Source organism: Vanessa tameamea, chromosome Z (assembly GCF_037043105.1).
Source record: "Vanessa tameamea isolate UH-Manoa-2023 chromosome Z, ilVanTame1 primary haplotype, whole genome shotgun sequence".
Classification (NCBI taxonomy): domain Eukaryota; kingdom Metazoa; phylum Arthropoda; class Insecta; order Lepidoptera; family Nymphalidae; genus Vanessa; species Vanessa tameamea.
In genome coordinates this window covers 1,929,915-1,945,707 of record NC_087341.1, presented here as the reverse complement: position 1 = coordinate 1,945,707, position 15,793 = coordinate 1,929,915, and the positions used below count along the sequence as shown (strand labels likewise).

The 15,793-nt window shown below is 31.5% G+C and overlaps 1 protein-coding gene across 2 annotated transcripts in view; it reads right to left on the bottom strand.

Annotated features, from left to right (window-relative positions):
- The window catches only part of LOC113403857 (UNC93-like protein), an 89,821-nt gene extending 75,073 nt beyond the window's left edge, over positions 1 to 14,748 (bottom strand). For both annotated transcript variants that reach the window (XM_064220256.1, XM_064220257.1), the window contains exon 1: positions 14,512 to 14,748. The gene's annotated coding sequence lies outside the window, so the exon portion shown is untranslated. The remainder of the gene's footprint in view (positions 1 to 14,511) is intronic.
- Between the last annotated feature and the right edge of the window lie 1,045 nt (positions 14,749 to 15,793).

Here is a 15,793-nt window from a genome sequence, read left to right as displayed (position 1 = left end):
TGTATTTAACAAAATACAGTTTTTCGACGAATCCTAAGCATTAAAATTTATTATGACAAATTGATTAAATCATTTCAAAAATATGGCGTCATCAAAAATTAAATATGGCGGTCGTATTAACTAATCGTTTAAATGTTTGTCTTTTCTGCAATCACGGAATGTAATTTTCTGTTATCATTATTACGTGTTAACTATTGTACTCGTAACTCGTAAAAACAATTATTGTTTAAACCTTCTTGAAGGACATCGTTTGAATGACAAATCTTGTACGTTGTCCTCATGAGCGATTTTGATTCTCAATGAAGTCTAGCCATATCTGCCAGACATATCGTAATTCATAAGTATTTGTACAAAAACAAGTGCATTGTCTATTGCCTCACGCAATTGGCGTTACCAGGCAGAGGCATTGCACGCAAAATGATCACTGGACGAAGAGAAAATAATTATAAAGTAATAATGACTATAATATAATAATAAAGAATCATCTTAAGAAGAAAGTAACTTATTTCTTTTATTTATTCAAATTTATGAAAATGTAATTAATACACATTATAATAATATGATACATATTTATAACACTGACGCCATTCGAATTCTGAAATAATATTACACATTCAACATTTCTACATACTTCGAATATAATTCTCAAGTTAAAGATTTCAATTCATATATTTTGAAATAAAAAAATTAAGGCACTATTCAAATATCTGAATATCTAAAGCCATGTCATTAAATTGTTGTAAAGATTAGTATTCCGGCTTCGGATTCCTTGACTTTTCCGCCGAGAAATTCACAGTAATAGCCCGGAGTCGTAACTCCGGGCTTAATTAACTTAACTTAATATAAAAATTCGTAAATTTGCCAATGTTTACCGTATCTAAAAAAAGGTCTCAATAAGAGTGAGGAAACAGAATGAGTACCCGTATTTTCGCATTGTCAGCATCTCTTACGCATCTCCACTAAGATCGCTAGAAAAGTTATATAAAACCCAATATCTCTTATGTTTACTGGATAGTTTAAATGAACGAAAAACAAACCAGACTAAATTACAAGCGCTATTAAAAAATGGTGTCAAATTATTTTACGTTCATTAAATAATTCGAGTACCTTCGCACGATATAAACTTCTTCGCATAATACGATCAAACACGATTCTATAATTCTGTGATGTTTCGCTCTTCACGGCCTTACCGCTGAACAGAATTTTGGTATCAAACAAGATTAAAACCCCAGGGAAGGATATAGGTTTATTTAAATGCCACCTGACGACTAACCCCTACAACGCAAGCGCAGCTGCGGATAACAACTAGTCATGAATATTTGCATACATTTTAGACGCACAGAAAAAGACATACACAGTTGATACCCACTGAATCCCCATTTTCTCACTCGAATGCAAAACCACGGACTGAAAATATTCTCATAATAAATCATTTAAACTTATTCGAATATGTTTAATTTCCAATACATGGGAAAACAAATATATTATTGCACAATCTAAAGCCGTCCTAAGGCCACAGTAGGCTAAGGAATTCGTGTCGAAATAAGGAAGTCTGCAATTCGACCCACTCTCAGAAACAATTTCTAGTATCGAATCGTCAACAAAATTAATCATCATATAGCTAACAGAAATTAGCTAACAACTAAAGTGGACCATCTTAACGTTTTTACATCTCGGTGATTAAGCGAGAACACGACGGATTGTCAGCGGAACTATTCTGTACGAACGAACTCGAAACTCGATGTAGAACACGATCGTGACTTGGCAGAAAACATTAGTGTGTTATATTTAATTTGTATTATATTTATTAACGCAACGATAAAGACGAATTGTTATCAAATTTGTTACAAACATAACACGTATTAATATTAGTTTTATAACTCTTAGAAAATAATGAAAAAATGACATAAGGGAATTTGATTATTGTATTTGGTAAATAAATATCTAAATTATATAAGTATATAAGGTATAATTCAGCGTTTGACGAACTAGGAGGTCTTAGCCACCGACTTGACACAGAAACAGCGCGTGCACATTTAAAATAACTCTAAAATCAAAACAAATATTATTATAACAAACATCCCAGTAGAACCGTTTATACGTTCGAAACGATCGTACGAATTCACTAAGAAACATAGAATCATGTCACATTATTGTTATTTTGAGTATGATTATAATTAAGCAAGATGTTTTTATTGTTATAAAGTACTTGAGCTAATTAATTAATGGTCATGAAATAAATTGACACCAATCTTTAAACGCTTTTGAGATTTAATGCAGGCTCAAATCTATAAAACGATCACTGGTTTTGTTTGAACGCGCATCAATGAAAAAGTGTTATTTTTTATGATATAGGTAGGCGAACGAGCAAATAGGCCACCTGATGTTAAGTGGTCACCACCGCCCATAGACAATGGCGCTATAAGAAATATTAACCATTCCTCACACCGCCAATGCGCCACCATCCTTGGGAACTAAGATGTTATGTCCCTTGTGCCTATTACACTGGCTCACTCAACCTTCGAACCGGAACACAACAATACTAGGTACTGCTGTTTAGTGGTAGAATATCTGATGAGGGTGGTACCTACCCAGACAGGCTAGCACAAAGCCCTACCACCAAGTGAATATTTTGACATCTTATTTTTTATTAGATTACTTGTCAATCGTATTTATTAATCACATATATATATTTACGAACATATGTAGGTCATTATTAAAAAGTTGTGGCATGTCACGTAATCTTCGTATAATTAAATTTGCTAAATAAATATTAATAAAACGACCTGTCTTAGAAAAGACTGAAGAGTAAAATTTCATTTTTTCTTGCTTAGTATAAAAATATTAGAACAGGCGTCGTTGAACCTGCTTGGAACGAAGTTGTTTTAGATATATACTATGGATTAAATAAGAGATACTATAAAATATACGATATAACCGTATACAACAAAAAAAATTGGCCAAGTGCGAGTCGAACTCTCGAATGAAGGGTTCCGTACCATTGACTAGGTAAACAACGTTAGGTCCACACATGTATTGATATCAAGCAAAAATAGGCAAAAAATCGTTTTTGTATGGTAGCCCCCGTTAAATATTTATTTTATTTGGTTTTTAGTTGTTATAGCGGCAATAGAAATACATCATTTATGAAAATTTCAACTGCCTAGCTATCGCGGTTCTTGAGATACAGCCTGGTGACAGACAGACGGACGGAGGAACAGCGAAGTCTTAGTAATGGGGTTCCGTTTTTGCCCTTTGTATATGGAACCCTAAAAAGGGATAGAGATAAAGATGGCAAGGCCGCCTGGGGGGGCATTACGCTCTTTCCTTACGTAACGACTACGTCTACTGTCAACCGCATAAAAGAACTCCGATCCAAAAAACAATAAGGATAAAACGATAGACGAAATGATTTAATTAGGTTTGATTTTAATTGTTATCGGATATCCCAAGTAGCCCCTATACCCGAGTCCTTGACACGAATCCCCAAAAGGGTTCGAATAAATAAACACAAGGTTATTCGTGATAACTGCCGCTTTTCCTCACTTCAATCCTTCAGTAAATAACTATTCGCCTTTATCACAACGTAACAGGGTTTATGTTACCGTAATTAAAAAACAAGCGAATCCTGTCGCCATGTAAAGATGGAAAATGAAAGTTACTGTGAATAGACTTCCTATAGCTCAAGTTGACACTATACTTTTACAATACAAAGTATTTCTGTTTCGTATATTTGTATGCACTGTGTAAATGGGTTAAAAATTAACATATTTGTATCATTTCTATTGAAAGTTATTGACGTTTCATTCAAGTAACGTATCGATCGTTATACGTTTCTTTGCAGAATAACGACACCATTAGTTAATTTATAAGAAAAAAAATGAAATTTCAATCAATTTTCTAAAAGATCACACTACTAGTTTATATAAGATAAAAAACAAATCTTTGTAACGAGTAACGTAACATTTCAATATTATTTACAAACAAAAAAAAAGAACGAAACATATTAAATATTTAAAATTAAGCGTTATAAAATTATGTATAGAATTAACAAAAAGGAGGTTTCGCGATAAATCTATTTAAAACTAAAAAATTTAACCTTGTATTCGCAGAACTCAAACACGTTTAAACAATGTCAAATTTGTTTTATTTGTTTTAATTATTTCCAAATAATTATTTATCATGAGGTCGGGAGGTAAAGGACGTTGGCTGTTAACACACTTAAGACGGAAATAAAAAAAATAAAACCCGTTTTATATAATAAATCGTTGCGGACGACCCAGATAATAATACCGTTGTTACTTGTAACACGACTTATCAATTTATTTAAAATCGTCGATACACTAATTTTATTGTCGTCAACAAGTGAACGGGATTTTTTTTTCGGTCACCCTCTCGTCAGATTTTCACGGGAGACGTTCAATGTCGTGACACAGACTCAGGGAGTTAAATTTACATTACATTGTTTAAAATCTTGTTTTATGTTAACATATCACCGTTACGACATCCGAGAAATATTTCTGGTGTATAATGTATATTTATAAATATATAAATTAGTATTTCAATATTACAATATCACTGATCCGATACAAATATCGGCCACGATTTAATCATCGTGTCGTCTATTCCAATTTTTAATTTGTACTAACTACCATGTATAAAAATGTGTAGTGTATTCAAACTACTAGAGAGCAAAAGTCAAATAGACAACATTTGACATGGAATTGACGTGTCGTGATGTCATTGGTCAAGAGCTTGAATAATCTATGATGTTCATTATTTGCGAAATAACGTTGTTTGGAACATCCACGAAACTGTTATCGGAACTTTGGAAGTAAAATTGAAAAGAATATAAGTTGTTAAGTATAATAGTGTCGAATTATAAATAAAGATGTATTAATCAAGAACCGTTCGTAGTGCAAAATATAGCCGAGCTATTACAAAATCGCATGCAATACGTACATCTAAGGTTTGTTTATCGTCATCAATTCTTCGATTGGAATAGACTATAGAAAAGACATAATCGGCCAGCGACAAAACATTCAGTCCGACCAAATGTGAACCAGCTCTACATCGGATGTGTCTCATGAGCAAATGACCATTAGAAAGTGTTCTCAGGATAGACTTGCGCTTGATTGATCGCGCATTAAATGATATAGATACCGATTTAAATTAATTTTATGTTATCTGTCAAACTAAAAGCAATATAGCGGATGGTCGTATTTATGCGACATATTAAATGTAAAATGGAGTTGTATTTTGACGAAGCGTAATCGGAAATCGCTATACAGTATAATTATGTTCATAATAAATAATATTAAAGGTAATAATTTATATGAAATTATGAAATATAAATTAAAAAATACGAATATCAATTCTTATATTTTTCAAATAATTTATTTTCAGTTAAAATATTATTAATAAGACTAATATTTTGGTGTATGTTTGTATTGAATAATTCGTAGAACTATAATATAAAATAAAAAATATTATTAAAAGCATTTCAATTGACGATTTCTTATGAAATGTACATACGTGCTAAAATGGCCGTGTCATTATTTTTGAATCTATCTTTCAGTAGGGTAATATGATAGACATTATAATATATATTTTATGACAAACATTGGAAATAAAATCGTATTTCATTATGTTAAATAATATAAATATATATTTCGTAATTTTCACGTCTGCTGTAATTCTGATAAGATGTGAACCTCAAATTATGCAAGCATTATTTCCGATACCAATAAAAAAATATACACGAACGAAACAAAAATATAAGACTGCAATGTTAGTTACAACCCAATATCTATTCATTGATATATATTTTTATAAAATTTAATCAGATAAAGTAATTATTATGCTCACCATTCGCGTCGCTTGAAAAACTGCTCCGTTAATACGACATCAACGCGATCTTCTGGCCTTGCTCTCCTTGGATAACACCGCATTGTAGTCGCGTTACGAATATCGATCGTTTTTATAATGATAACAAATTATTTATTAGTATAACAAATAAAGAGGCTATTAGACCGTTCAATAAAATATTTTGAAATTATATTCTTTTACAGAAAAACACGAGGCCTTCGTAGATACAGTTTCGACTGTTTTAGTTAGAAATATGTAAGGGTAGTTAAATTATTAATTGATTGTTATGTGAGTTTGAAGTTATTTTTGTAGATATTTTTATTTTTGTATGACGAGTTTTGTATGTTTCTCTAGGTATCAAACAAACAACAAATTAATCATCTACAAGATACTTACAATGCTACTCTATAGTAACATTTACATGTAGTATTCTATGATACTATAATGTAAATGTGTCAAGCTCACCGACAGAACAACTGATTCACACTTTTTACACGATACAAGTAAAAATTATACGAATGAACGGAAATTTGAAGAGTGTCTATTAGTGTTTGCATTGATAATTATCATTCATTCAATCGACTTGCCCTTTCCGTGTATAGGATATCTGTAGAACTAATTTGGGTGAAAAATAAATAACATTTTTAAATCTTAATCACTATCGACGTATATATACGAATGCATTATCGTTGTATCTACGTAATTAAGCCAATGTAAGCGTTAATACTAATGAACCGCGATGGTCTACCGGTCCCTATTAAACGTTCATTAACAAACCAGTTCATTTTAAGAGATATACTTTATTTTAACACGGCGAAAGATTTTTGTCAAGATATAAAAAATAAATGCTTGAACTAATTACTGTGGTAAAATATACACCAGTGTATAATGCAATAGAATTTAAAACATATTTTTATTTTGTGAAGTAATCGGTTTCATTTTGAAAGTCCACGCCAGACTGTTTAATCTGTCGTCTGTGCCAAGTGTCAATATTGTTTTTAAACTGTTACATTCTAAAATTAGAGGCGATGAGTAAAATTTTTAAATTTAGAATTCATTAAAAAATAAACCTAACCAACCTAAGAAATGAAACCTGTTTGTTCTCAGCTAATATTACATGTTTGACAATGAAAACATGGCGTAATAGTAAATTGTATTGCTTGTTAGTTTGCGTAGTTTAGTTCGAATGAAATGTATACATTAAAATATATTTGGAGTGAGGGTTTTCAGCGTACGTTCGTTATATTTAGTAGGTCAAATCGGAATCGCTTTAATTGGCTATCAACGTCATATCTCCTATGTAACAGGAAAACAATTACCATACTTAGGTATATCTAAGAATTATGGTAAGTGGTCACAATTGGCTGCAAAAAATATTAACCAATAACCATTCCTTATATTGCCAGTGCGCTACCAACCTTGGGAACTAAGATACGTCCCTTGCGCTTGAAAAAAATGAACCACTGGCTTTTTATTTTTTCAAGCGCCGTGTCATAATAACTTATTTCAAAAAGTAGTGTACTGTGTATCATTTTCTATTTAAAATCATAGCAAATAAGGGTGACTGTCGTCTAAATACAATTATATTATTATTAATAACAAATATTCTTTTTTCAAAATTGCATTAATACCAATAGCGAACAAGTATATAACAGGTTATATACGTACATATTACAGGCCCTCAGGTCCTTAAAGAGGAAGTTTGGAACTGTTACACCGATCTCATTATCCATTCCCGCCGTATCAGAATCTCCGTATAATATCAGAAAATCCGTATAAGAAATAAATTGTAATCAAATTAAGCTCATTTAAACTCGCTTATCCCGATTTAAATCCGATGTTTTTGGTCAAGATCAGTGTATTCCATCCACTGAGCTTATATTTGAACCGAACAAATTGTATGTAGATTTCTTATACTTAGTAATTGACTCACAAAATACATCGCCTCGGACTTTAGAAGAACAGCCGAAATAAATTCAGCGAGATTACAGGTGCCTACACTTAGTCCTCTATCACGAATGAATTAAAATAATTTGAATACGAATTGTGACATTTCCGGTTCTTTTGAAAACCGAATATTTTGTTATTAACGTTGAATATCCAACTAATTACGTTACCGGTACTAACTAATGTTATTTCGTAAGGTTTTGACGGGTTACTACTATCTTAAATACGGCATAAACGTAATTAGTTACAGAACCTTGACTATTCGTCAGTGACAAGTATTTGTTGCAAAATCCTAGAACGTCATAAAAACGGGAAACCAGTTTGTTTATAATATCAACTTATAAACCGAATACTGGTAAGATAAATCTATTAGAGAGAGCATTTTCATTGGTCATTTGATTTAAGACCTTTTGTTTTTCGTCGAAAGAAGAGTCTTGGAAATATTACTATTCTGTATTCAATTTCTGTTCAAATATGTGGGATATTGTTTTCTGTTCCACTTGCAACGAAATGTCCAGATTGATTATGGGTTAGATTTCTATGCGCAATAAAGATTAATTTTACAAACATATGTATACAAAAAACAAATGAAACTGGACTCGCCTTATCATAGGCACTAACGTAATAAACAAAATGATGTACAGGTTTTTACGTGTGATTACCGAACCGACAGTTATTCGTCGACTTGTATATTCAGTGAGTGTGTATTAGTCTTATGTATATTTGTAATTTCTGTCACAAAGACTTAATCGTATGGTATTTTATTCCACGCATAATGGTTAAATCCTGAATGTACATCGATGAATTATTCATATAATTTTGCGGATTGAATATTTTCACCATAAATACATATGTTTGTGGATATAAATATTCTTTCTCTATTGTTCGACGTTTTAGAACTGAGACTATTGAAGGTGGTTTGAGATATCGGATAAGAACTCTGTCAAACGATCGCATTGTGTGTTTAAATACAATTTAGGTACTTATATAACAGATTCGCATGCTATTGTGATTAAAATTTAACAGCAGCTAAATTTCAGGGCTATCGCTACAGGTCATCGTCTTTGCCCAAAGCATTATTAAAAGATCTTGATATGCGGAGATACAGGCAGTAAAAAAAGTCTTATTGAATATTTAACTGAATATTTAAACGTATTCGAAGCGTCGTAGCCTTTATGATTACTTAAATACATTGTATAAGTAGAGAGAAAATATTTTTATAAAGTTTATGATTATCGATTATTTGAGAAAAAAATACGAAATAAAAATCAAATAAATTTTATAAGATAGTTACATTTATTATTTACATAAATCATATAAAAATTTATATCGAAATAACACGACATATCAATTTAGTTGTACGATAAATTTTTTAATCGTCTAATTATAAGGTAAAAAATCCAAATAATCAAAAAACCAGTTACAGAAACCAAACATGAAAATGACGCATATAGAAATTATGCATTAAAACGTTGTATAAAAATGTTGCTATTTGAACATTGCTAGGGTAGCCATTCACCAAAAACATTGCTATTTAAAACGCTAAATGGCTTACGAATTATATGAATTTTAAAATTACATTTTTTGTCGTATTATAACAACGAATTTGCTATTAGTCTTTTAAGGAAAGATCGCAATCAAGCGACGCGTCGATGTGTCAATATATATAAAAAAAAAACTTGCTATTAAAGCGCTGTGTAGCGCTACATTTTGATGGAATAATGCCTTTTATAATGTTATGCAACACGTCTACCTTCCATGTTTCCAACAGACCAATAGAACAGTCTATTTCAACCAGAATACACCGGTTATATCCAGTTCGATTCTTTTTAAACTACGCGTTTCATTATACATGCAATAAAATAATATAATTGTTGTATCTTAGAATTTTAATATCGATCGATAGTTATGAAATCTCTAACCATATATTATTAATATTAAAAAAAAATTGAGAGAATTTAAGCACATATTTAGTTCAAAATTCTAATAAATTTATTTTTATAACGAGTAAATTAAATATTAACTTTCTTTTTGCAATATTTATTTATTTTTGTGAAAAATGAAATAGTTTTCCTCGGCGTCGTATACAATTAGTGACAGTCATTATGGCGCAACGATACCGCTACTGGAATCTATCACAATCGCTTCATAAAACCATACATTTTATCGACATAGTTAATGAAAAAAACACACTTATATTTTAGTAAAGAAATAAATAATGAACGCTTAGTACACTTAAAATAAAATATTAATTCTAGTGTCATATTACGTTCGTTTTTATGTTATATTTTATTGACTGACTGGCTTGTATTGACTTTATCGTACAAGTTCTTTAAGTCAAAACAATGTATTTCAAGTATGACTGAAATCATATTTGAAATTTTGAAAAAAGAACAGGTAAGACTAATCTTAGTGTCTTACCAAAAAATCAACAAACAATACAGATACAAGTATAGAGATACTCAATCTGATAAAAGGTTTGAAACACATACAACACATTAAGAAACTTGCACACATATGCAAGACCCAGCTCCGCAGGGGTAGATTAGGTCTACTTAAAGTTGACATCATAACATACAGCTCTTATGTTCGGCATATTTTTTTCCGAAAACGCTGTTGAAATCATTATTTAATATTTGAGCCAATTTACACATTTTATTAATGAAATATAACATACATCTAAACCTTGCTCATGTAACACTCCACGTCCTCTAGTAAAAACCGTATAAAAATCCGTTTGATTGGTTTTGAGTTTCGCGTACACGCGGTACGGTACGGTACTTTATTTTATAATATGATAGAGAGGATTAATCTCAAAGCTCTGAGTTAAAAAATGTATATTTTTATTCAAAGTCCACACCTTAAAATATGTATGAACAAAAGGGAAAAAAGAAAGATCGAGAAGGACGATGTGTGTTGAGAGAATTAGTCTGTTATCCGTTTCTAAATCAAGACATGTATATTTTCAGACCGTAACTCTTTATACTGTAATTAAATTTCTCAATTCCTGTTGAAATTAATGTCTTTGTATAAATGATAATTTACTTAATTAGGCGTTTTAAATAACAAAATGCTGACACCAGATACAAATGAGAAGTAATTAAATCCAAAGTAAAATCTATTTAAAAACCCATTAAATCAGAACAAGTTATTCATTGATTACCGAAGATCACAGTTTTAAATCCGGACAGGCGTCACTACGCTTTCGTGGACTCACTAATTTGTGCTAATAATTCATCCCGTGTAATTAGCAAATCTTTGTGGGATGCATTTCTGAAACATGAGCCTCAATATGATAACAATATGAGCCTGAATGGGATATGGCTTGCCCAGCAGTGGGTAGATCATTTAGAGACTGTTACTTTACTTTTATTTATAGTATTGCAGTTTTTTTTTTTTGTTTCATTTTAATTTATGCATTACATTATCATAACGCTATTACATCAAACACCTACGCATTGCAACTGTCCGATGGGTTGATTGCAACGCACCTTGAGGACGGTAAAATTTATCGTTCAACTGTCGACAAGCTAACTGCTAAAGGACAATGTCGTTTCCACATTGTGATACGTCAAATAAATTATTTTTTAATGTTATATAAAACCTTGTTTTGCGTGCGTACTATGTAAATGTTGTCGTGATAAAAATATCATCACATTTATCGAAACGGACGAATTTGATGATAACAATTTTTTAATCAAAAAGAAAGCTAACGATATAAAATCGTTTTGCTGATCTGCAGTTTAATTGGTCAATCACATTTTCAAAAAAGGAACAACGTTGAATATCTTTTATCGAAACAATTAAAAATTCGAAAATCAAAATAAACGGCTATTAAAATTAACTTGATTAATTTAAACGATCGGGAATATTAATTTACAGAGTGAAACGGTCAAGAAACTCATTAGTTACTTGATGTTTTTTATATTAACTATAATCTAAATAATTATAGAATTTTGTATACTAATGTTTTTGCTGCGGGATTTTTTAAGAAAATCAAATACATTTCCCCGGAAGTATGATCTTACTTTGCAGATTGAGAAATTAGACGATAAATGGCAATACGATTTCAAGAGAAGGTCATACAAGGTCGAGAAAAGAGACACAGGCCGAATTCCAACAAGCCGACACGGAGAAAAGTTTAAAAGCTTTGATGACACAAGCTAGGACACGGCAATACATTTATATAAGTTTCACATTCGACCGATTAAGGAAAATTTTTTCAAGAATAATGCGATGGAACTCGTTAACAGCTAGATAATTGAATAATTGGAGACATGCGATCTGCGTTCAGTTTTTTCAAATAGTTTTTATACGAACAATAAATATAATATGATAATATTTTATGTTGTATTTAAATTTTTAACAGGAAATAACTTAAATAATTCTTGATTATATACATTTTAGTCATTACTTGTAGTTTTTAAGTTTAGCTATTTTTTATTAATATCAAAATTTTATCATTTAGCGTGTGGTTTTGAAATGTTTAATATATGTATTAATTTAACGGTACGCGAATGCCCCGATCGCTTTTATTAATTTAGGCGTCAATCTTGATCCTACACTTTTGAGTTAAATGTATTTTTTTTATATTAAATGTTTCCTACGAAACATTTTTACGAGTGAGAATTTTTGATTTATACGATTATGTTTTTCAAATTTAATACCGATCGTTTCAGATTTTTTATTTATGTAATAATGAACAGACAGAGTTCTAAAGATTAACATGAAAACATTAAATAAATCAACATAGACGATATGTTTTAATGTAACAGTGGAAACTTTTTTGGCTTATGTGAGACTTATTTTGGTATAAAATGTTTGTAAATATAAAAAAAAAATCTTGGGGATTATAGATCGTAAATAAAGTTTTTTTTTTTCTAATTAAATAATCTAACCTAATAAACAAGCTGAGCTGCAAATTCATTCGAATTTCTTTAAAAAAAAGATAACTCAAATTTTTATACTTCTTTTATTATGTTTTCATAAAACCCAACTGACTAGTCAATTTGTATACAAATAATATATATATATATACGTACCTACTTAATTATATTTCGACAGCGGATAAAACATTTGTCCCATTTTTAATCACAATTGACATTTACAAAACATGTTATAAAACTACCTACGTAAAAAATCTAATAATATTTATTTATAAGAAATACCAAGGAATTAAAACAAAGTAATAATTGTATCTTTTGAGTTATTTTATTAAACACGACAATTTATATATGAAATGTAACGTAACAAAAATGCATGTATGTAATTGTTTTATCAGAATTCATATTACTCGGATGTCTTTTCGCTTTAGCCAATATTATCAAGGCTTCGACGTTACGTTACGTTACATTGGTCAACGTATTAACGAAGTGATGATACTGTATCTCAGAATTTCTACTATATTTTAGTCCAACATTCTCGTTCTGTTACTTTGTAGTCACACAAGTTAGACAAGAAAAATTCTTAGTTATGTTTACAATAATCATTAGTTTAATAAAAACAGTTAACTATAAGGCTTTGAAAAAATGACAATTAAAGTTAATATATTAATATTTATTCATAATAAAGACAAAAAATAAATTTATATGAATAATTTAACATTTTATTTACAACATGTCGAAGGTGTAATTATAACAGCGTACCTAACGATAATACTAGAGCGGTAGATTAAATAAGAACATTGTCTAGGCGTTAAAATTAATTAATTGTTAAATTGATTATGAAATACACGGATGTAAAAGGTGAGGTCGATCAGAGCGGCAAAATTTTAAAAGAAATGTATTATTTACTAACTCAGTAACATCAGTTGCTTAACAAATAGTTTTTATCGCTAACTAAGTATCTTCCGAGCACGTTCCTACAGCGATAGACATCGTAAGCATTAACAGGTTGGTCTGTCATAAATATTTTTACAATTGTATGGAATATTCTTATGTCGGTTGAGTTGATGACAGAGTGACGGGTAGGTTTGAGTCGTCGCTGATAGCGCTCGAAATGTTTACTCGCGAGTACCTCCAATATATCTTATGAACTTATTTCGTATCGTAGCTGTCTATTATTTACTGCCTCATTATTCACAGGACAAACTCACCTGTTTGCAAAGGTCAAATCACCCTCAAGATAATTACATACAAAATAAACAAGAAAAATAAATAGTTGTATATTTATGGTTTTTTTTTTGTAGTGTTATCGTCATATCAGAATCGCTTCGTTTAAGTATTTTATGTTTTTCATTATTACCCAACGAGTTTACGCGAGCCAAAGGTGTTATAATGGTTTTTGTATTTCATACCTGTCGCGAGTGAATAACGTGCGAACAAAAGAATCAAACATACGCGTCGAATCGAGAACCGCTTTTCACTGCGACATCGATACGAGATATTTAAATTTACGAAGAAGTCAACGAGAGGAAAACAAAAAAAAATTGCTATCGGCATGTTATGTCGTATTAAAATTTTTCGCCTCGACCATATTTACAAATACCGTCAGAGCTGTTAACCTTAGCGGAGGCGTGCCGTTCGGAGCGCAAAGAGCCCGCTAAAGGGAAGGGCCGAATGCGAAACGCCAACGCATATCTGCAAAATTATCCGCGACGACCGCGGCTCAAGGAGCGCGGGCGTTTTGGAAAGTGCCGTCGATAATCTGCGAACTCGCTAAGCGGACACTCGCTATGCTAATTGTCAAAGCACTCACCCCTTAGAATGTTTCAGATGTCCAAACCGCGACGGATTCCTTAGCGCTGTATCGTGTCAAGAGAGTAGTCCGGTTTTGCATTAACGTACCGAAGCACGATCACACTGCGTGAGAGAAAGGGCGCGCGTTCACAGCGAGCACTATCGCGTGTTGATGCTCGGCGTTGCAGTGCGGCAGTGGGTGTCGCGAAAGCGTGTTGGCGGTCGCGGGTCGTAGTTGGGACTGAAGGCCGCGCGGCGCGGGGGCCGTTTTATGTTGCGCTCGCGCAGCGCACCCCGCAGCAGCCTGCGCCGCCGCCCGCGCCCACGCCGTGCAGTCGCCGGATCAGCCCTCAACGCGGATCACATCCCACAACTTCAGTCCACTTCCAAGTATATGTGACTAAAACAAACTATCTGTTAATATTACAAAATTTTCAGCAATAGTTAAAAATTAAAATTTAATTTAAAAATTCGCATACTTTTATAAAAACGTCTCATATTTCCTTTTCTTAAGCAAAGATCGCTTGGAATACGTCTAAATAAATAAATATCAACAATAAATCAATCTTATAAAAAAAGATTCAGTTCCTCAAAAACATTGTCCTTAATCTTAACTATTCAAATATATTATAAACTCGTAAAACCGTAGAATTCAATGCAAATATCGTTTGTTACTAAATTATTCATCAGAGAATATCAAGTTCAAGTCGAATTGAAAAAACAAAAAATACAAAAATATTTGTATTAGGTGTATTTATATCTTCGTATTACATTTATTCCTATGAAAAACATTTTCTATTATATGAATAGCATTACCATAGCAATGGTATGGCATCATAAAAATATCTAGGTAAGTTCATAACCTCATGTAAAAATGTTTTTATTCGTGTATTGACTCGAAATATACATTTGTTTAAAGTATTTACCTCATTGCAAGCATGAGTCAAATTTTCCTTGGATAAAATCTACGTCATACCGTCGTTTACAATAATTATATTTTTTGAATAGGAGTAATAACTGATAATAAACACGAAGAATAAAATTGTACTTCGAATTTCAATCGCTAACTGTAATCCATTCAAATAAAAAGAGCGAAGATGTTTTACCCAAATTTGTTCTTATGATTCATATATTTCTTGGGGTTGAAGGAAAACGTCAATGAAAGACTTTAACATACTTAGTGCATCGTAATAGTGTGCTGGAATATGCTCCAAGCGTGCCCACAAACACGAAAGCCTCATCCCAACAGTGGAAGATTTATAATCTGTTAGTTTACTTTTTAATGCCCAACGAAGTTATGC